Source organism: Pithys albifrons, chromosome 2, assembly GCF_047495875.1.
Source record: "Pithys albifrons albifrons isolate INPA30051 chromosome 2, PitAlb_v1, whole genome shotgun sequence".
NCBI lineage: Eukaryota > Metazoa > Chordata > Aves > Passeriformes > Thamnophilidae > Pithys > Pithys albifrons.
This window is the reverse complement of record NC_092459.1, coordinates 101,147,172-101,163,622: the sequence shown is the minus strand read 5'-3', so window position 1 is coordinate 101,163,622 and position 16,451 is coordinate 101,147,172. Positions and strand designations below refer to the sequence as shown.

General features: G+C 36.8%; 1 protein-coding gene across 3 annotated transcripts in view; it reads left to right on the top strand.

The window, feature by feature from the left end:
- LCLAT1 (lysocardiolipin acyltransferase 1) overlaps positions 1-16,451 on the top strand; it is a 119,997-nt gene that overhangs the window by 5,467 nt on the left and 98,079 nt on the right. Inside the window, exon 1 of one of the 3 annotated variants that reach the window (XM_071579981.1) lies at positions 59-116. The exons of the other annotated variants lie outside the window; for them this stretch is intronic. The gene's annotated coding sequence lies outside the window, so the exon portion shown is untranslated. Of the gene's footprint in view, positions 1-58; positions 117-16,451 lie in introns of those variants that run through there. 3 annotated transcript variants of the gene reach the window in all.

The window sequence follows — 16,451 nt, the reverse complement described above, 5'->3', positions numbered from 1 at the left end:
AATGCAGGAAAAAAGTCTTTGCTGTACCCAGAAAGTTTTCCGGTTGCCAGTGTTCAGAGATCAAGAGTGTCAATCTGCAGACTTCTCTTCAGATAGATCATTTATTCTCATCACAGGTAGAGTGAATTCCTTTCAGAGAGAAATGTGAGGACAAATGTAAGAGAATGATGATTCTGAGCATTTCCATTATATGGAAGGCAGGCTGTTTTTATACACGATATACTGGTTACCTTTGATACACTTTCTCAAATGAAAATTATGTCAAAAAAAATTTCTCTCCTAGTTTGGACATGGAACTGTGAGAAAGCTCACTTAGTTTTTCCGATGCTTTATTTTATTATTCAGACACTAGAAGAACTAGATCCTTCTAGTTTTTCATACTCGAGTAGCCATGTGGCTGTTCAGCTGATCAATTTCATTTGCTACCAAGATCACACTGTGACTTTAGTGATCTGCTTAAATGCAAAGAACATTGGTTTTGAAAAAACTGACAGTACTATAGGAAAAATAAGCAATAATGAATTTATTAATGTCTGGTAAAGCTTACATTTTTTTTCTAATTGCTGCAGCTTGTGCTGTTACTTTTAAGAAACTTAAATGGAACAAACACTTAAATTTCACTCAATGTTTTTTTCTCATAAACAGGACTAACTCTTCCCCAGAATTCTTGTGGTATAGTGGGAATTTCTCAAGCATTCTGCTCACTAAATAGCAGTTACATGTTTTCTGCTCATTGAAAAACAGGTTTTAACTCTTTGATGTGCTAAGCCAGGAGACAGTGGTGACCACATGCTGATCCGTGGAAGATAACTTTTCCAAGTGAGCCAAGATGTGAATGGGCTGTCAGGCTATGATCAGAACTTGGAGCTTGTTTCTAGTTCTGTTGTGTAAATTTTTGAGATTGTGTATCAGCTGGAGGTGACGGCCATGAACTCCAGGGAAGTCATTGCTAGGTTCTTTAACAGCCAAGGAAAACTGCAGATTTCCCAAAGAGCAAAACAAATAGAAGTAGTTACCTGTTAAGTCTGTTGGGAGACAGTCTATTTTTTAATTTATTTTTTTTTTTAACTCTCCACTCATGGAAACCTCTTTTCTTGAGTACAACGTTTTAGAAAGTGTGAGGTAATACATTCCAGGTTATCGAGTCAACCCTTAGATTCTGGTAAGGAAAGGCTAATTGTTTCCTTTCAGCCTCCTGCTTTCTTCTGGTCTTCCCTCTTCAGTGTGAAAACATTACTAAATCTGTCAGCTTAACTAGTGAATTCCCTTAAAAAGAAAACAGTTTTAGCAATTTCTTTTAAGGCCTCGTGCCCAGGTCAGTACATTTATCCATTGGACAAGTAAAAATGGTGCACTGTCAGTGAACTATTTATGTGTAATTCATCATCTGATAGTGGAAACAGTTAATGTTCTGGGAATTGGCATGCATTTCACATTTTGAAAGGGGGTGTTTGGTTTGTTTTAATCTCACTTAAATAATTGCAGACTGTCTAGGAAGATGGAATGTAATGTTCTAGTTATGTTTGATCTTTCTAACCTTTGGCCATAGACTGTTTCAGAAAAGGCTTGGTCTTGCTGCATTTTGTGCTTTCTCCTTAAGTTGGATAGATTTTGTAATGGAGTTTCCTTAGAAAAATACTTGTGTGTCAATCTGATTTACAATAAATCTTTTGCAGACTCATCTATTTCTAACCATTGGAAGTGGCAAAGGGTGTGTCTCTCCCAAAATTATGGCTTTGCTCAGAGAAGTGTGTTCTTTTACTAGGAACATCAGGTTTAAATTTTCACTTGAATACCAAGTTTTAAATGAAATCCTTACAGTGTGCTCTATTTCCAGTGCTTGCATGTGTCTACATTACAAAAGGGATATTTAATTATTTTTTCATAAATGGTTCTATCTTTAGTTGCCAATTTCCAAAATTTACTTAGAATAATAATTTCTGTAAAATTGTATCTTGAAGACTATTTTTATTTGTGTTGTACTAAGGGTAGGCATTGTACTTACGGTGTCTCAGTCTTACTCTGAAGAGTCTTGATTTTTTTTTGTAAATATTGAGAAGCATTTAGTTTTGCACCTCTGCTGGATACAGGCTTAGATGTTAGTGTCAGGTCCACTAAGCAATAAAAAAATCATACTTTTAAGACAATGCTTGAACTGAATAGTACATCTTGTTTATATTTTGACAGTGAGTAAAAAAACTGTGTTTATCTTGTCTGCCACCTTAATAGTTTTTGACTGACAAATGCCTGCAAAGGTGTCGAACAGGTATTTTTTTGTATGTGTTCTTATTATAGCAGGTCATCGAAGGACCTTGAGACATGAATGATCTGTAAAATTGAGACAATGGCTCTGTAGTTATGGAAATTAGGTATAGGCAGAAGCAAATGGGGGGCTTTAGTGGTCACAATAGGGGGGATATCACTAAAGTGGTTGTTGATAACACAGGAATATCATATTATCTTGTCTAAAGGGGAAAGTAGCTGAAATAATGTGGGTTTTGTTAAAGTAAGCTGATCTGCTGAAGAACAATATGGACCATGAGATTAGCTCAGTTGGTTAAAACTTGGTTGCAATAATGCCAAGGTCATGGGTTCAATCCCCTATGTGGGCCCTTGACTTAAGAGTTGGACTTGATGATCCTTGTGGGTCCCTTCCCACTCAGAATAGTCTGTGATTCTGTGATAACACAATACCCTTGTGCAGTAGATATCTGTGAAAACATACTAATAGCAGTTATTTTTAGTTGAAGAAAGAACCTTATGAAGAGTTTAGAGGATCTAGTAAAGTTTGGTTCTTTCAATCACATATTACCAAGATTTTCTTGTGGTAGCTTTGGATTTCAGTGCAAGGTATTGTCTATGTACGGTATTAACACAGATGATAATGTTTACTAGAAGTATCACAAAGTGACTTACTGGCCAGGAGATGCTCAAAACATGGAAAGTAATAGCTGCAAAATATTGTTGTACATGAAGTTGCATAGGCTGCAGAATATTTTAAATTAAAATTTTCAGTAGTACTGAAATTTGTCTGATCTGGCAGACTAATATATAGAGTAATTAATTACTTAACGTTTGTAAGTACTTAGTAAGTGCTAACTGACTTGGTAAGTACTTACTTGAGTACTTGTAAGTACTTAGTTACCAATTATATAGAGTAATATTTTTATAAATGCTTATAGCATAACAAGAGGAAAGGGAGATCATCTGCAGGTATTTCTTCATCACTCAAAGGCTGCTGTTACTGCTGTAGCTCTCCAGCCACTTAGCCAAGGATTTACCACCTTTACAGGGAGCAAGTATTACAAACTACAGAGCAAATGCCCTTGGCCTCAATATCCTGTAAAGATTCCATTCCCCAGGATTTTTGCATGTGGAACCTCAGTTCTGCATTCAGCTGGTACAAGTCTCCCAGCTCTTTAAGAACTTGTGTTTCGGTGTTAGTACGGAGGAGTGGCCTATCCTTAGGTGTTACACCTTCTGTGACACCTCAGTGTCTGTCCTTCTTTTGAGAAATGTTACGTTGTGCTTTTCAGCTGATTTCAATGTCTTGAATGATTTAATGTTTAGAGTGAAGTTACCAAGAACTTTCATTTCTGGTCTTGGGAGAATTTGTTATAGAACTGTCAGTCTGTTGTTCTCAAGAAGAAAACAATCATCTAGTTAACATCTCTCCCCTAAGCTGAACCTTTCTAAGATCGGTCAGATTTCCACCAGACATACACTGAAGAGTGGAACATAAAAGTGAAGTTCGTGTTGGAATGGGATCTGGAGAAAAGCAAAGTTGTGGGCAAGTATTTTTCCGTTTCCCAAATGTTAAGCTTCAACCACGCTAATAATATTTCTACAAAAACATTACGTGGGTAATTTAAAGCAAAACTCCAGAACTGTTATATCCCACATGGCATGAAGCATTCCTTTTTTTTTTTTTCTTGGTGTATTAACTTCTTACACAGAAAGGAAATGAATTTTAGAAAGAATGTTATACATAAACCATTTGAGACATTCTCTGTTAAGGAAATACCATCTGTCAAGAAAGATGCAGCCAATGTTGAGTTATATTAAAAACATTTTAAAGGAAATATTTCTTGAGGAAAAGTGGATTAATTAAAACATTTTAACTACTTTTGCTCTGAAAGAAGGTTAGGAAAGTTCTTTGTAAGCATTCTAAATGCAATCATAATTAAAAGCTCAATTTATTTTTTCTGAAGGAAGTTACCTTGAGTAAGTTGTTCCTTAATGTAGGATAAAGAAATTTTCTGACTACAATGTAACTAGTGGGGGGAGGGGAGGGGGAAGAAAGACTTGGGGTCATTATACTTTATTACCTTCAAATTCTACAAGCTTGCTTTCATTGATTCTTCTTGATGGACAGAATTTATTTAATAGGGAAACCCTAAAATGCAACCTGTTTTCCTTTTGAATGATTTTATTTGAAAATCGGTCCTTTTATGAGTATTTAATAGAACTGGAAGACATTATTTTGTTTCTGCAGAGGAAAACAGTGAAGTACTCATTAAAAAGGTACCTGGATCAGGCATGTGAAACATTAAATAGGATAGGATTTGCTCTTTCTTTAACCCAGTGTGGCCTGCTGGCTTTAAGGAGTTGAGCACTGAATATGCAGATTTACTGATGGTTTGAAATACAGGCTTCTGGTTTACTTAGCACTTTGCTCTTGCCATTGACCAGCTGATGCTATCAGATCTACCCTGAAATGTAGCAAATACAGAAAAAACAATGTCTTCTAGACAATGTTCCAATTATTTTTTTTATTTTCTTTTTTTTTTCTAATTTAGCTGAAGAGTTTGAAGGGAAGGCTTGGATGTTATGGTTGTGTGTCGAACATAAACACTGAGGTTTTGATTTTTGGAAAGGCATAGGTATTGTACATGGGAGTGTTAGGTCTTCCTGTGTTTAAGATATCCTACCTTGTCATCAGAGTGTTTTCCTTTGTTCTTTGAAAATATTAAAATGACATTTCTCAAGTTACATGATTGCTATTAGAGATGAGCAGCTGTTATTCCCCCCAAATTCTCTTCTCAGTAGGCTTGTGATCTTAGCCTTTGTTAAAATACCAACAGAAACATAAGTACCAAATGATATATGGGCTAAATTTTTTAATGTCACCCACATCTCTGTATTTGAACACATTCTCTTTTTTTCCCCTTAAAAAACTTGCAGTTCAGGATGGCTTGTATTTTAGGAATGCCTTAAAGATTTAAAGAATGTGGTCTGTATAACACATTTTACTTGTTGCATGTGGTTGATCTTATATGAATAAAGGATTGAAGAAGATCAGCTGAAGGTTTCTGTGGTTAAGTGCCACTGAAGAACTAGATTTTACTTAAAAAACAAAATATATATCATTATTAACAGTAACTGGGATTCTTTTTATTGAATAGTAAGGTTTCAAGTTGGACATTTATAAAGAATGCAAAGCTTTCACAAGTGTAACTGAAGCTGATAGCAACTGTGATTTGTGCTTGTGATGTACTGCACAGTGACAAATATTCTGAAAAAAAATAGTCTGGAAACATTCCAGATGAAGCAGACACAATTCATATGCTGTGTGCTGTAGGCCTTGAGTTATAAAAATATAAATAGGATCTTTTGTGAAAATAAATTACTGAAATACAACACTTTCAGATAGCAGTATAAAAAACATAAGATGAAGGAAAAAGGCAAAAAAAGGAAAAAAGCTATTTTGTCCTAGAATTTTGACAGCTTAGCCTAATTTTAGCACTGTACTATGAGAAGGAGAAAAAGAAATATAGAGTAATTTCTCCCTGTTCACAGTGCTGTAGAAGCATGTACATTGAATAAGGCAGGATTCCTGTTTGAAAAAACAAACCAACCAGGAAACAACAGCCTTTCTCTATGTTTCATTGTGCAGCTTCAGTATCCCAAATGTTTTTTGAGGGTAGCAGGAAGGTAACAACTCGTTAGGAGCGTGCTGGGAGTCCTGAATCCCCTGATCTCTTGGGTGTGCACATAGCAGATTGTACTTATGCTAAGGATGACTAAAAGTGATGTTCTTCCTTGTGTCAATTCCGGGGGTGCAGTGTGTGTCCTAAATGCTTTTCAGGGTGAGAGTAACTATTGTGTGTTAGTCTTTCACAGAATTGGTTCATCTGTAGTCTGAGACTGTGTTTTCCTGGCAGTCTCTTTTATTGTATGCAAATGACAGATATCTGAGATCAATGCTGACTCCAAAGAGAAGTCGCTGAATTGAGTTCCTGAATATAGTGTCAGGATCAATATAAGCTCCAGAAAAAAAAAAGTCTGTCAGTATTCCAAGTTATTTCTGAAAGCTGTTAATCGTAAATGATTCTGCAGTTTGACTGAATTATAGTTTATGGCTCTCACTGAAATGTTGCTTTTGTCCAGAGTGAAACAGTTCCTTGTCTACTTACGTATGCATGATTGAACATATGGTTATTGTTCCAAGGAGAAGTAAGAGGAAAATAGCCTCTTCTAATTTGTCAACTTACATTTTGAGATTTCTTTATGGTAACTCTTGTGAAAATTGTATTAGCCATCTAGGACCACTTTTTTCAATTTCAGGCTAATGCCTTTGCAATCAGGATGAAGGATGTTGATTGGGATGCCTTTCTGCAGAGAGATTGATACTGAACCTCTAACCTCTGACTGACTTAATTGGTGGTAGACAGCTTTGCCTAATCTTTGTTGCCTTTCACAGTGAATTTAAGCCTAAAAATGTACTTTTTTTTTTCTAACCTAAATGTATCTTAGTCTTTTATGCTATTTAGAATGAGACAAAGCTTATTTGATGAACTGGCAGACATCTTTGCAGTTGAATAACTTGGAGGTGCATTTTGAATGAGGTGTGAAGCTTGGAGTTCTAGTTTTATCCTGGTTTATCTTTTTGGATGATAATTTAAATATTTTCTTTTCATCTTTTGATTGAGAATATTGTGATCATCTTTATGGATATATCTGATAACAAAGTATCATAAATGCCTTGAATTCCCTCCTAGTAAAACAATAATACTCCTCTAAAGCTTTTAAAGAAAGAACCTCAGTAGGAAGAAGTGTTACCTCTTCAAAGCGTATTTCTGTTATCTGGTCTGAATATAATAGAAAGTGACCAAATTATATTATCAAAATGTGTAACAACTTATGAATTTACAGACTGTATGTCTTATTTAATAGGGCATCTTGCAGCTGGCTTGAGGTGGTTCTTAATGTATAGAAAAACCTACTTTTGGTTTAAAAGAGCCCATTATGATATCTCTTGATGTCATTTCCCATCTACAGGCTTGATATCTTTATCTAACAGTATAGAAGCTAGAGATAGAAAGTTAAAAACTATTTGACTATAATTTGTTATGGGAGAGTTGATAGTTGACTCCCATTTGCCATGTTGTGTTGAATTGCAGCCAGACATTTTGAAATACTTTAAATCCCTAGCATTTCTGAGCAACTGGAGGAGAATCCTTTTCTAATATTCCTTCTAAAAGGGATTGTTATTTATTTTTGTTGTAGTTTGGTCTAAGATTCTCAGTGCACTATCAGGAAATTATTACATTTTTCCTTAGTGACTAATGCAGTCAAACCTGATTTGAAGCTTGGAATACGTTACCAGTAGAAAAGGCTTACAAATATGCTGTTAGAGGTTTTGAATCAGTTTCAATTTTTTATTTTCCATGAAATACCTAAAATCCTATTTATTGCTTGCTTTGTCACCATTAATCTCTTTCTTCTTTACTACAGTATTATTAAAAATTCTGACATCCCAAGAAATGCTTAGCACATAACTTCTCATTCTGTTTGTCTATTATATCCCTTTTGCATACTGCAGATTACTGTAAACTGCTCTGGAAAGCATATGAAAAAATAATGGCTTAATATAAATAGGTATAAAGAACTTTAAATTGTTGCTCCTGTCTTCTGGCCTGCCTAGATATTTGGTATTGGAGAAAGGAAATTTGGAAGATTGGTGAACTTTTTTGTTTTGGAATATATTCACTTTTTCCTAAAGTAATCTGAACTATTTTGATAGGCCATACCATGCCACAAAGCTACTGAGACCTTATACACATTGTAAAATACTTTAAAATCAGAAATATTTTCACCTCTTTCCCTCGCCTCATTTATTCTGGGTATGGAAACGATTGGTATGGAAATGTCACCTTTATTGTCTTGATCTTCATGTTTTGTCTTCTCATCTCTTGCTAGTTTTTTTCTCAGGCTTGCAATATTGCAAAACAACATTATCAGCTTCATTATTTGCTTCATGAAGTTTAGGCTGTTTGAAATGGAGCTGAGGACTGATGAATGTTTAAGTGACTTCATAGTCTCTTAATTCTGCAGCTAGCAAGGCAATTTTTCAGACATAATTCAGAGTTTCCTGAAAATTGACCTTAATTATTCTGCTCTAAGTTAGGACAGGATTGAAGCTATTATTCTAGTGGCTAAAAACTGAAACTCCCTCATGGTGAATTTCCCTTTTTGTAAAACTTTGTGCAGCAGCTAAAAGGACCAATTTCAACCCCTCAGGCTTAACTTTCCAGCTAATCAGGAGACTTAGATTCTTCCAGAAATGCACAAACACATACTAACTATACTGGACAGGGTTCAGTGAAAGGCCACAGAGACGATGAAAGGACTGGAGCACGTGGCGTGTGAGGAGAGGGTGAGACCTGGGACATTTCAGCCTGGAGAATAAAAGGCTCAGGAAGGGAGGTGTTATCAGTGTGTGCAAGTACCTGAAGGGAGGGTGCAAAGAGGATGGAGCAAGGCTCTCCTCAGTGGTCCCCAGTGACAGAACCAGAGGCAATGGGCATAAACAGACACATCAGAAAACACTTTTTTTACTGGGAGGGTCAGATTGCCCAAGATTGTATTCATAAGCTCACTAGACACAATCTTGGGGAACTGGCTGGACGTGGTCCTGCTTGAGCAGGAGGATTGGACCAGGTGACTTCCACAGGACCCTTCCAGCCTCAGCCATTCTGTGTGGTTCTGTTGTGCACGTGTCGTACAGGCTTTATTGGTTTGAGATCACATGAAGGTGATCCACAGGGAAAGATGATTCTCCTTAAAATAAAAAGCTAACTTATTAATTCCTTTAAAATTCTCATCTGTCTCAGAGGAAATAACTACTTAGCTTTAAGTAAGTTGCAGAATAAGGAGTGTTGTTTGGGAAACGAGCTTCATTTCTGCTTTTAAGCCTTAGGAATCATGTGAATTGAAAACTGAAGCGGTAGTTTCAGCTGCTGTTAGAGCAATTTAAATGTACGTTGTAACTAAGCCACCATAGGAAAATAATACTCTTTCCTGAGGGAGGAAGGACAGAAGCACTTGCTGTGTAGTCTGTTTTGCTATAGGCTGTTCCTCCTTTTGTGTAATGGTCTTGTGCTATAAGAAGGGAAAGAAACACTTTAAACACAGGAAAATGTGGTCGTTAAGCCACAAAATAATAAGAGGTTTTAAGAGTGTTTTTGATACTATGCACAATTTCTCTCAATCTTGATTTTTGCTTTTGAGAGGGACAGTTTAGAGAAAATGATTTTAAAAAAATTACTTTCCTTAGGGTGACGGAAATCTGCTTGTCATTTTTGTAATGCTCCCATTTTGAAATGCTCGTTTATTTTCACAACTTTGTAGTGGTTCTAAATTCACTGACTTCAAAATGTGCCTGTACATTTTAATTGGCCTTCTTTACACATGCTTTGTTGTTAAATGAAACATTTTTATTGGCACAAAAATATTTGCCCCACCTATTTTCATTTGCTAGTGGTGGGAATGGTAACATTAAAGGCTGTTTAAAACACATGAAGTGAGTTCTGGGGTCATTCCCCACCTGTTGTTTATTTTGGTTTATGCAAGAACAGTCAATAGTAATCATGTTAGTGAAGTTATGTCATCTAAGTAGTGGTTTTGGAGATATACATCACTGTACACCAAGGTGCAGGTTTGGACAATTTACACGTCAACAGGTTTGGCTTCTTCAAGCAAAACTTGGGACTTCTGTGCTAATGAACAGTGAATGTTGGCAAAGGTCATAGCTTTAAAGTGTAATCTAGAGTACATTGTACTGAATTATGGAACAAAAGACTGTAAATACAGAAAGTCTTTGATTAACTTTTCCTTTTCAAAGTGTCTTGACCTTTATTGAGTTCCCCTAGCTGACATTTTTAGAAGAATTTTAGCATTACTTACTTTCATTATAAAGGGTTTATTTGTGTATTTGCTCCCACATATTTCCTTGTCATCTTCTCTGCCATTTGATTTTCTTCAGCTACAACGGCATCTACATTTCATACCAGCATGGTTTCTGTAGTAGTAGAGTGTAGTCCTTTTTTGTACAAAATTATGGAAATGCATTTCCATAAGTAGATGTCATCTTGCTAAGCAAAAGAAATATAAAGGAAACATGAGTGAAAAAGAAGACACTACCAAAGCTGAAAGCACCTACAAAAACATTTGAAAGACAGCATAATATATTCAAATTAGGACTAGATCACATAGGATTCACATCACATGTCTTTCTAATTTTAGTTCTAAAATTATTAGTTGCCTTTTCTATTTAAAGATAATGACATATTTAGTCAGACTTAATGCAAGTGAATCATAGTATTGCATTATTATTGTATTAAACAGTGATTATTGGTTGTGTTTCTTATATTTTGGAGGGAAAAAATAACTTCTCTGTGCTTTGAAAGTTAGACATTTCACACTGGAGTGGTGATGGATAAATCATACTCTAAATAATGCAGGCAAGAGGAATGCATATTTTTGTTTTGTTGACTAGACTTCTCCATTGACACCTTTCATTCTCTTTACCCCCCTGTGGTGTTAGCAAGGTAGGCTGTATAAGATTACAAATAATTGTTTTATAAGGAGTCATTGCAGTCTTGATCTTTTTACATAACAGTTAGTGTTGGTTCTGCTGTCTAAGCTGGGGGTTCCCAGCTGCTCTGTGAAGGACATGCCAGTGGTGCCTGTTAATACGGCTGTGTCCTTCCTTTCCCCAGTTCCTATACTGTGATTGCTGCAGGAGAATGGCAACTTCCTCCAAAAATTAAAGGCTGATTAAATTTTAGTTGTTGGCATCTTGGACAGCTGGCTAGCTCAACCAGACCTTCCTGACTTGGAGAGACAGCTTCTCAAGAGCATCCCTTGCTCTATTACAACTGTCTGAACAAATCCCAGATGTAAGATCTAATCTTCTCTGTACTACTTTCTTCTTCTTTAATACCATACTCCCTGAAACCTCTAAGCTGTTTGGCACAATCTGAGCTGCCATTCACAGCTGTCAATGCTTTCTAGTAAGATATTCCATGAAATGGGAACTTTTCCTTAGAACAAGATACAGAGTTTAGACTTTTTTTATTTTGTTTTAAAGATTGCAGGAGAGAGTGGTGATGAGAATCACTGGTTGTTTGCTGTTGAGAAAGTCACAGGATTTTTATCATCTGGCTTCTGACTGACTACCTGCTACTGATAGCTGAGTGAAACTGAGGGTCTGATTTGTACCTTTTTTACTTGAATGGGCAAGTTGTCTGGCTGCTGTCAGTCCTTTTCCTTTATGAATTTGGGTACTCTGCAAGAGTGAAGAACACTTAAAGATTGCTTGTGGAACAAAGGGATTAGGTCTTTTTATACAGAAGACAAGACCAGCATGCCAGTGAATGAGTAATGTTGAGAAGAGTATAAGCCTGCATATTTTATGGTAAGATAAATGTTAAGAGGGGCTAAGAATACACTCACCATCTCTGCCTATTGCAGCTTTCCCCCTGCACCTTCTTATCAAGGTGTCTGACCAGACACTGTCAGACAGGATGGCTGGGTGGACTACTGCTGATTCAGTTTGGCCATTTCTGTGTTTTTTTCCACTGGTTGTTTCTTTCAACATCCTACAAGATAACAAAGTCTCTTAGGTCAGGACACTGTAAATATTAATTCTTCATAAATGTTGTTCTGTTCAACACAAGTCAGATCTGAGTTTATAGAATGCTTTCTTTCTTCAGGCTCGGCAGTTTTCCAATTTTCTGAGGGCAAGGAGCCCAGCAAACACTCCTTCAGACAATTCCTCATCTTTTTCCTTTTTCCAGAATGAAAATCCAAAAATATCAGCAATGGGGGCCAAAATAACAAAGAAAAAGAGGGTGTTGTCACTTCTTGCCAAGCTTTTTGTAAATGTTTCTCTCCTTCCCTTTCCCAGAATAATAGCAGAACTTCCCAAAGAATCCACAAAATAAACCAGACTCTTTTTCAGCCTCTGATCTAATTCAGAGTAGATGCTACAACGAAAATGCTAGAGAACAAATAGTGTAAAGGGCATACTTTTAATCTGACTCTAAAGGTTTTATTCCTCATCTGTTAAGGTTGCAAGAAACTAGGATTGCTGGTAGGTCCTTGATGATGCTCAGCTGTTACTCTTGTTTCTGGGGTGTCAGTTGGGTTGATGCCACTTGCTTTTCTTCTTGATAGCAAGGACTCTTAGGTGGGCCACGAGTGGATAGATTCTGTAGTTTAGGGCAGAAAGGAGTGAAATATTGTTAGGAAGAGCTGAAAAACCATGGGATTCAAGCTCCAGAGTGATCCTAAGCTAGGGATTCTCTGATCCATGCTTGCTTGTTCCTCCTCCAGCAGCAGGGGCATGGGATTTGGTAGGTAGGCTGAGGGGTATGGTAGGCAATGAGATCCAGGAGTCAGGTGGTATTAGAAACCAAGGCTGTGCTGGCAGATTAAGTTAATAGAACTGAAAGGCCAAAGACCACTGCTGAGAAGCAGGATCTGAATCTTAAGACTCAAGGACAGTAAGAGTGACAGGAAGCAGGGTTTTAGAGAAATAATCAGGATGTTATCTACAGTTGCAGAATATCTGTTTGGGTTTCTTCTGCACCAGAAGTGCATGGCAGCTCTTGATGGAGACCACTAGATCTGTTCTTGGACTTGTTGATTACTGGTGACTGACTGCAGGTTCTGTCTTGAGTCACATAGACTGTTATTTTTACAGGTTGTTCTTATTTTAATTGAAATTCTTAGGGTTACAGTGAATTCACTATTGTGAGAGTTTTAAGAGATTTTTTTCCCCCAGGATGCTTTTTATCAGCAAGTCATTGAACTTTAATATCTTCATACATGTGATAAGGAAGAACTATTTTTTCACCAGTGACTTTACTAGAGTCAGTTCAGCTGCCTGGATTTATGCATTCAAACCGTATGAGATTGCTACTTTTTGATCTGTCAAATCTACACGATCAATTTGTATAATGTGATGACTGTGTGTGAACTGTGCCATGACACATTCAAAGAGCTCATAACTGAGTCCTTGAAACCATCTCTACATGTGTGAGTCGTAGTGGGACTTGTGACCTCCTTAAAATTTTTTTTTGAGGATCCTAATTGTGACCATTCCTCAAAGTTTAAGTATCTATGAAGTGTTTCCAGGTCTATGACTGTCAGACTAGAATTCCTAAACCAGAGGGAACAACCACCTGAACTGAAACATAGTCTGGAATCTGAGGACCATGTCTGTGTAGGAAAAGAGCTTCTCAGTTCTTGTGCTTTTTCTTCTATTATGATTGCTAATGTAGTTTCATTTTTTATTTAGTTTGGAAACTGCAAAAGCTAGAAAATTTGATTCATTGAGTCTAGGCAATGTCTCATTGGAAGACTCTTGGAAAACCACACTTGTTCAAGACAAACACAATGTCATTTCAGTAGCAGCATCCCTTCGTGAGCCTCCTGGAAACAACTGTTTTGCATGAGGACTCAATTTTTCTTGTTCTGAATTAATTCAAATAAATTACCCCACAGACCATATTTGTGGTAAACTTCTTTAGAGAAAGCCTTTTCTTGAGCCATGTTCAGAATCAAGACTGAATCTGAGTAATGTTTAGAAGCTGAAAAGGTTGTAAGTGTGTGAACAGGTAACTATGTGGAGCAGAGCAGTGTGCCTCAGTCTCCTGAGGAGGAGGAGCTAGGAAGATCAGCATCCTTTAGAGCTTCCAGCAGGTGTTTTCCTCTGCTCTCAAAACTATTATGCTCTCCATTACAAAAAGTATGTTGGCCTGGAACAGCAAAGCAGCCTACTTTTCTTTCTTTAATTAGGTGACTTAAGATATTTACAGAGGAAAGAGGATAATTTGCTTAAGTAAAGACAATTGATAGTAGGGGTATTGAGGACCTCTTTTTGTCTATAGGGCTCTTTTCCCCCTTCTACATCTGAACAATTCCAGGTTTCTGGTTTCTCTAGTGCATAAGCAAAGACAGAAGGCTGGCTCCAAGTGTCAGGGAGGGAACTAAGATATAAATCCAAATGACCTTATTGGGACTTTGACACATTTGCTTTCCAGCTGATTGAGAACATAGCCATGAGAAGAACGTGCTTGGGAATTTTCCACCTGCCCATTTGACGTAGGAAAAGAAAGAAACCATTCTTTTCCTGACAGCATGTCTGAAAACTGGAAATGGAATGGTTATTTAATGTGTTTTGGGTTTTGGCAACATGATTCATAGTTTTTGAATGCTTGTAGTTGCCAGTTCTTGATGCAATACATTTTTTTATTCTGTGAATAAAAAGATGCAGCAGACAAATCTTCTAAGTGTCAGAGCACACTGTGGCTTATTCTGTGTTATTCTCTCTCTAACAGCAGGATAAATAAAAGTATTTTGAGGCCTGTCCTCTTCCATCAAGCCTCTGAGAAAGAAAAAAGGGTGAAGGCAAAGGGGGTGAAGCGGGGAGATGGACAACTGAGCATGGAAAACTTCATAAAATTGCTCTTGGGTTTCCTTTTCATGTGAAATTTCCCTGAAATTTTCCCTGTGACTCATTTCCTTCTTATTCCTTTTTAAGTCTGTAGTTTGGGGTTTTTGTTTGTTGGTTGTCTTTTTTTTTTTTTCTTTTTAAAGACAAGTTGATAGCTTTTTCCTGCTCAGTGTGACATGGATTTTGCAAGGGTGTATATTCAGTGTGGAAGTTTTACTGTATTCCAAGTTCTTGGACATTGCAGTCTGTTATCTATAGGGACAGATTCCCTTTTTTCTCTAACTTTGCTGTACAGCCCACTCACAAAGACAGGAGTCAAGGAATACACTTCCACAGCAAAACTGGTATCAGTCAGGTGTATTGTGCGAGGAAAGAGGTGGTGGGAAGTAGGATGTTGTAATAGATATTTATTGATGCTTGCAAAAGTCTTGTGATGAAATGTCAGTGAGGGAATTTGTTATGGTTTCATAGCTTCTGGCTTGCAATTTTCAGTTCATGGTGGTGTACACTCCCTGCTGGATATCAGACTTCTGTAGAACTCATTCCCTGCAATGCCATCTGCTACCTTCTGAGTTGTAAAGACAGCTCTTTTCTGGAGTGAAAACCTGTATCACTAACTCCTTTTTGTTGTCCAGTGTGGGAGATGCAAAAGGTTGATAGAATGCCAGAGTCTTTCACCAACCCATAGTAATTGCTACTTAGAAATGGAATTCATAAATACTTATATTCACAGTAAATATATCTAGTCTGACCAAACTCCTGGACGTGCTTTAACCTCTACAATATAACTTTTCATAGAAGGGGAAAAACCCAGGACTTCCAGGATTCTTGTATTACATTCAAGATAGGGCTTACTTCTTCTGTAAAAATATCCACAAAAATATGTTCCTCTAGTGCAATTAGAGTTAAGTATAGCAATTCAATGCATTTGAAACGTTGTAAACTCTTGAGGATCTTGGCAGTGTTTCTCGGAATATCTGATTCCATAAAGGTTTGTACGATCAGATCACCAAACTATCCGAGTTCTCCTCGCAGTATATTAAGGCCCCTCCTCTCCACACCCTCTTCCAGAGTTCAGATAAACCATATTATTTACAAAAACTATGTATGTAAAAAAATCATGTGCTGTCCCTAGTGAAACAAATTAAATTATTTAAAGTCCAAATTATTCATTTAATGGAAAATAAAGCATAAATACTATAAGGAAAAATTGCCTACAGGGGTTAATTCGGTTTGGATCTACACATTGGTAGTATCTTTGATTTACATGAACACATATTACTTCTTCTATAACTAGCTGTTTCCTTTTTTGAAACTCATAAACAACCAGATGGAGAACCTCAAATTAGAAACATACCTACCTGTTCTGCTCCTAAGCAGTGCAGTCCTCCTAATGTTGAAAATGTCATGGTTTAACATCTTCATCCTTTCTGAAAAAGGAGCTTATATTGTAGAGAAATTAAGCTGACTTCTTAGCTAAGCTCTTTTTATATCATTAACAGCATAATTTCTTCTAGTTGGATAAATTACTACGTCTGAGGCAAGTTTGGAATACTTTAAAGGATGTCTTAAGAACAAACTGAAAACTGAAATCCAAAATAAGATGAAAGTAAAATAATGAAAAATATAAAACTACTGCTACATACCCTCCCACCACAATATAACTAGAAAAATATCCCCTGCGTTAATTTACTGCTGTTACCTG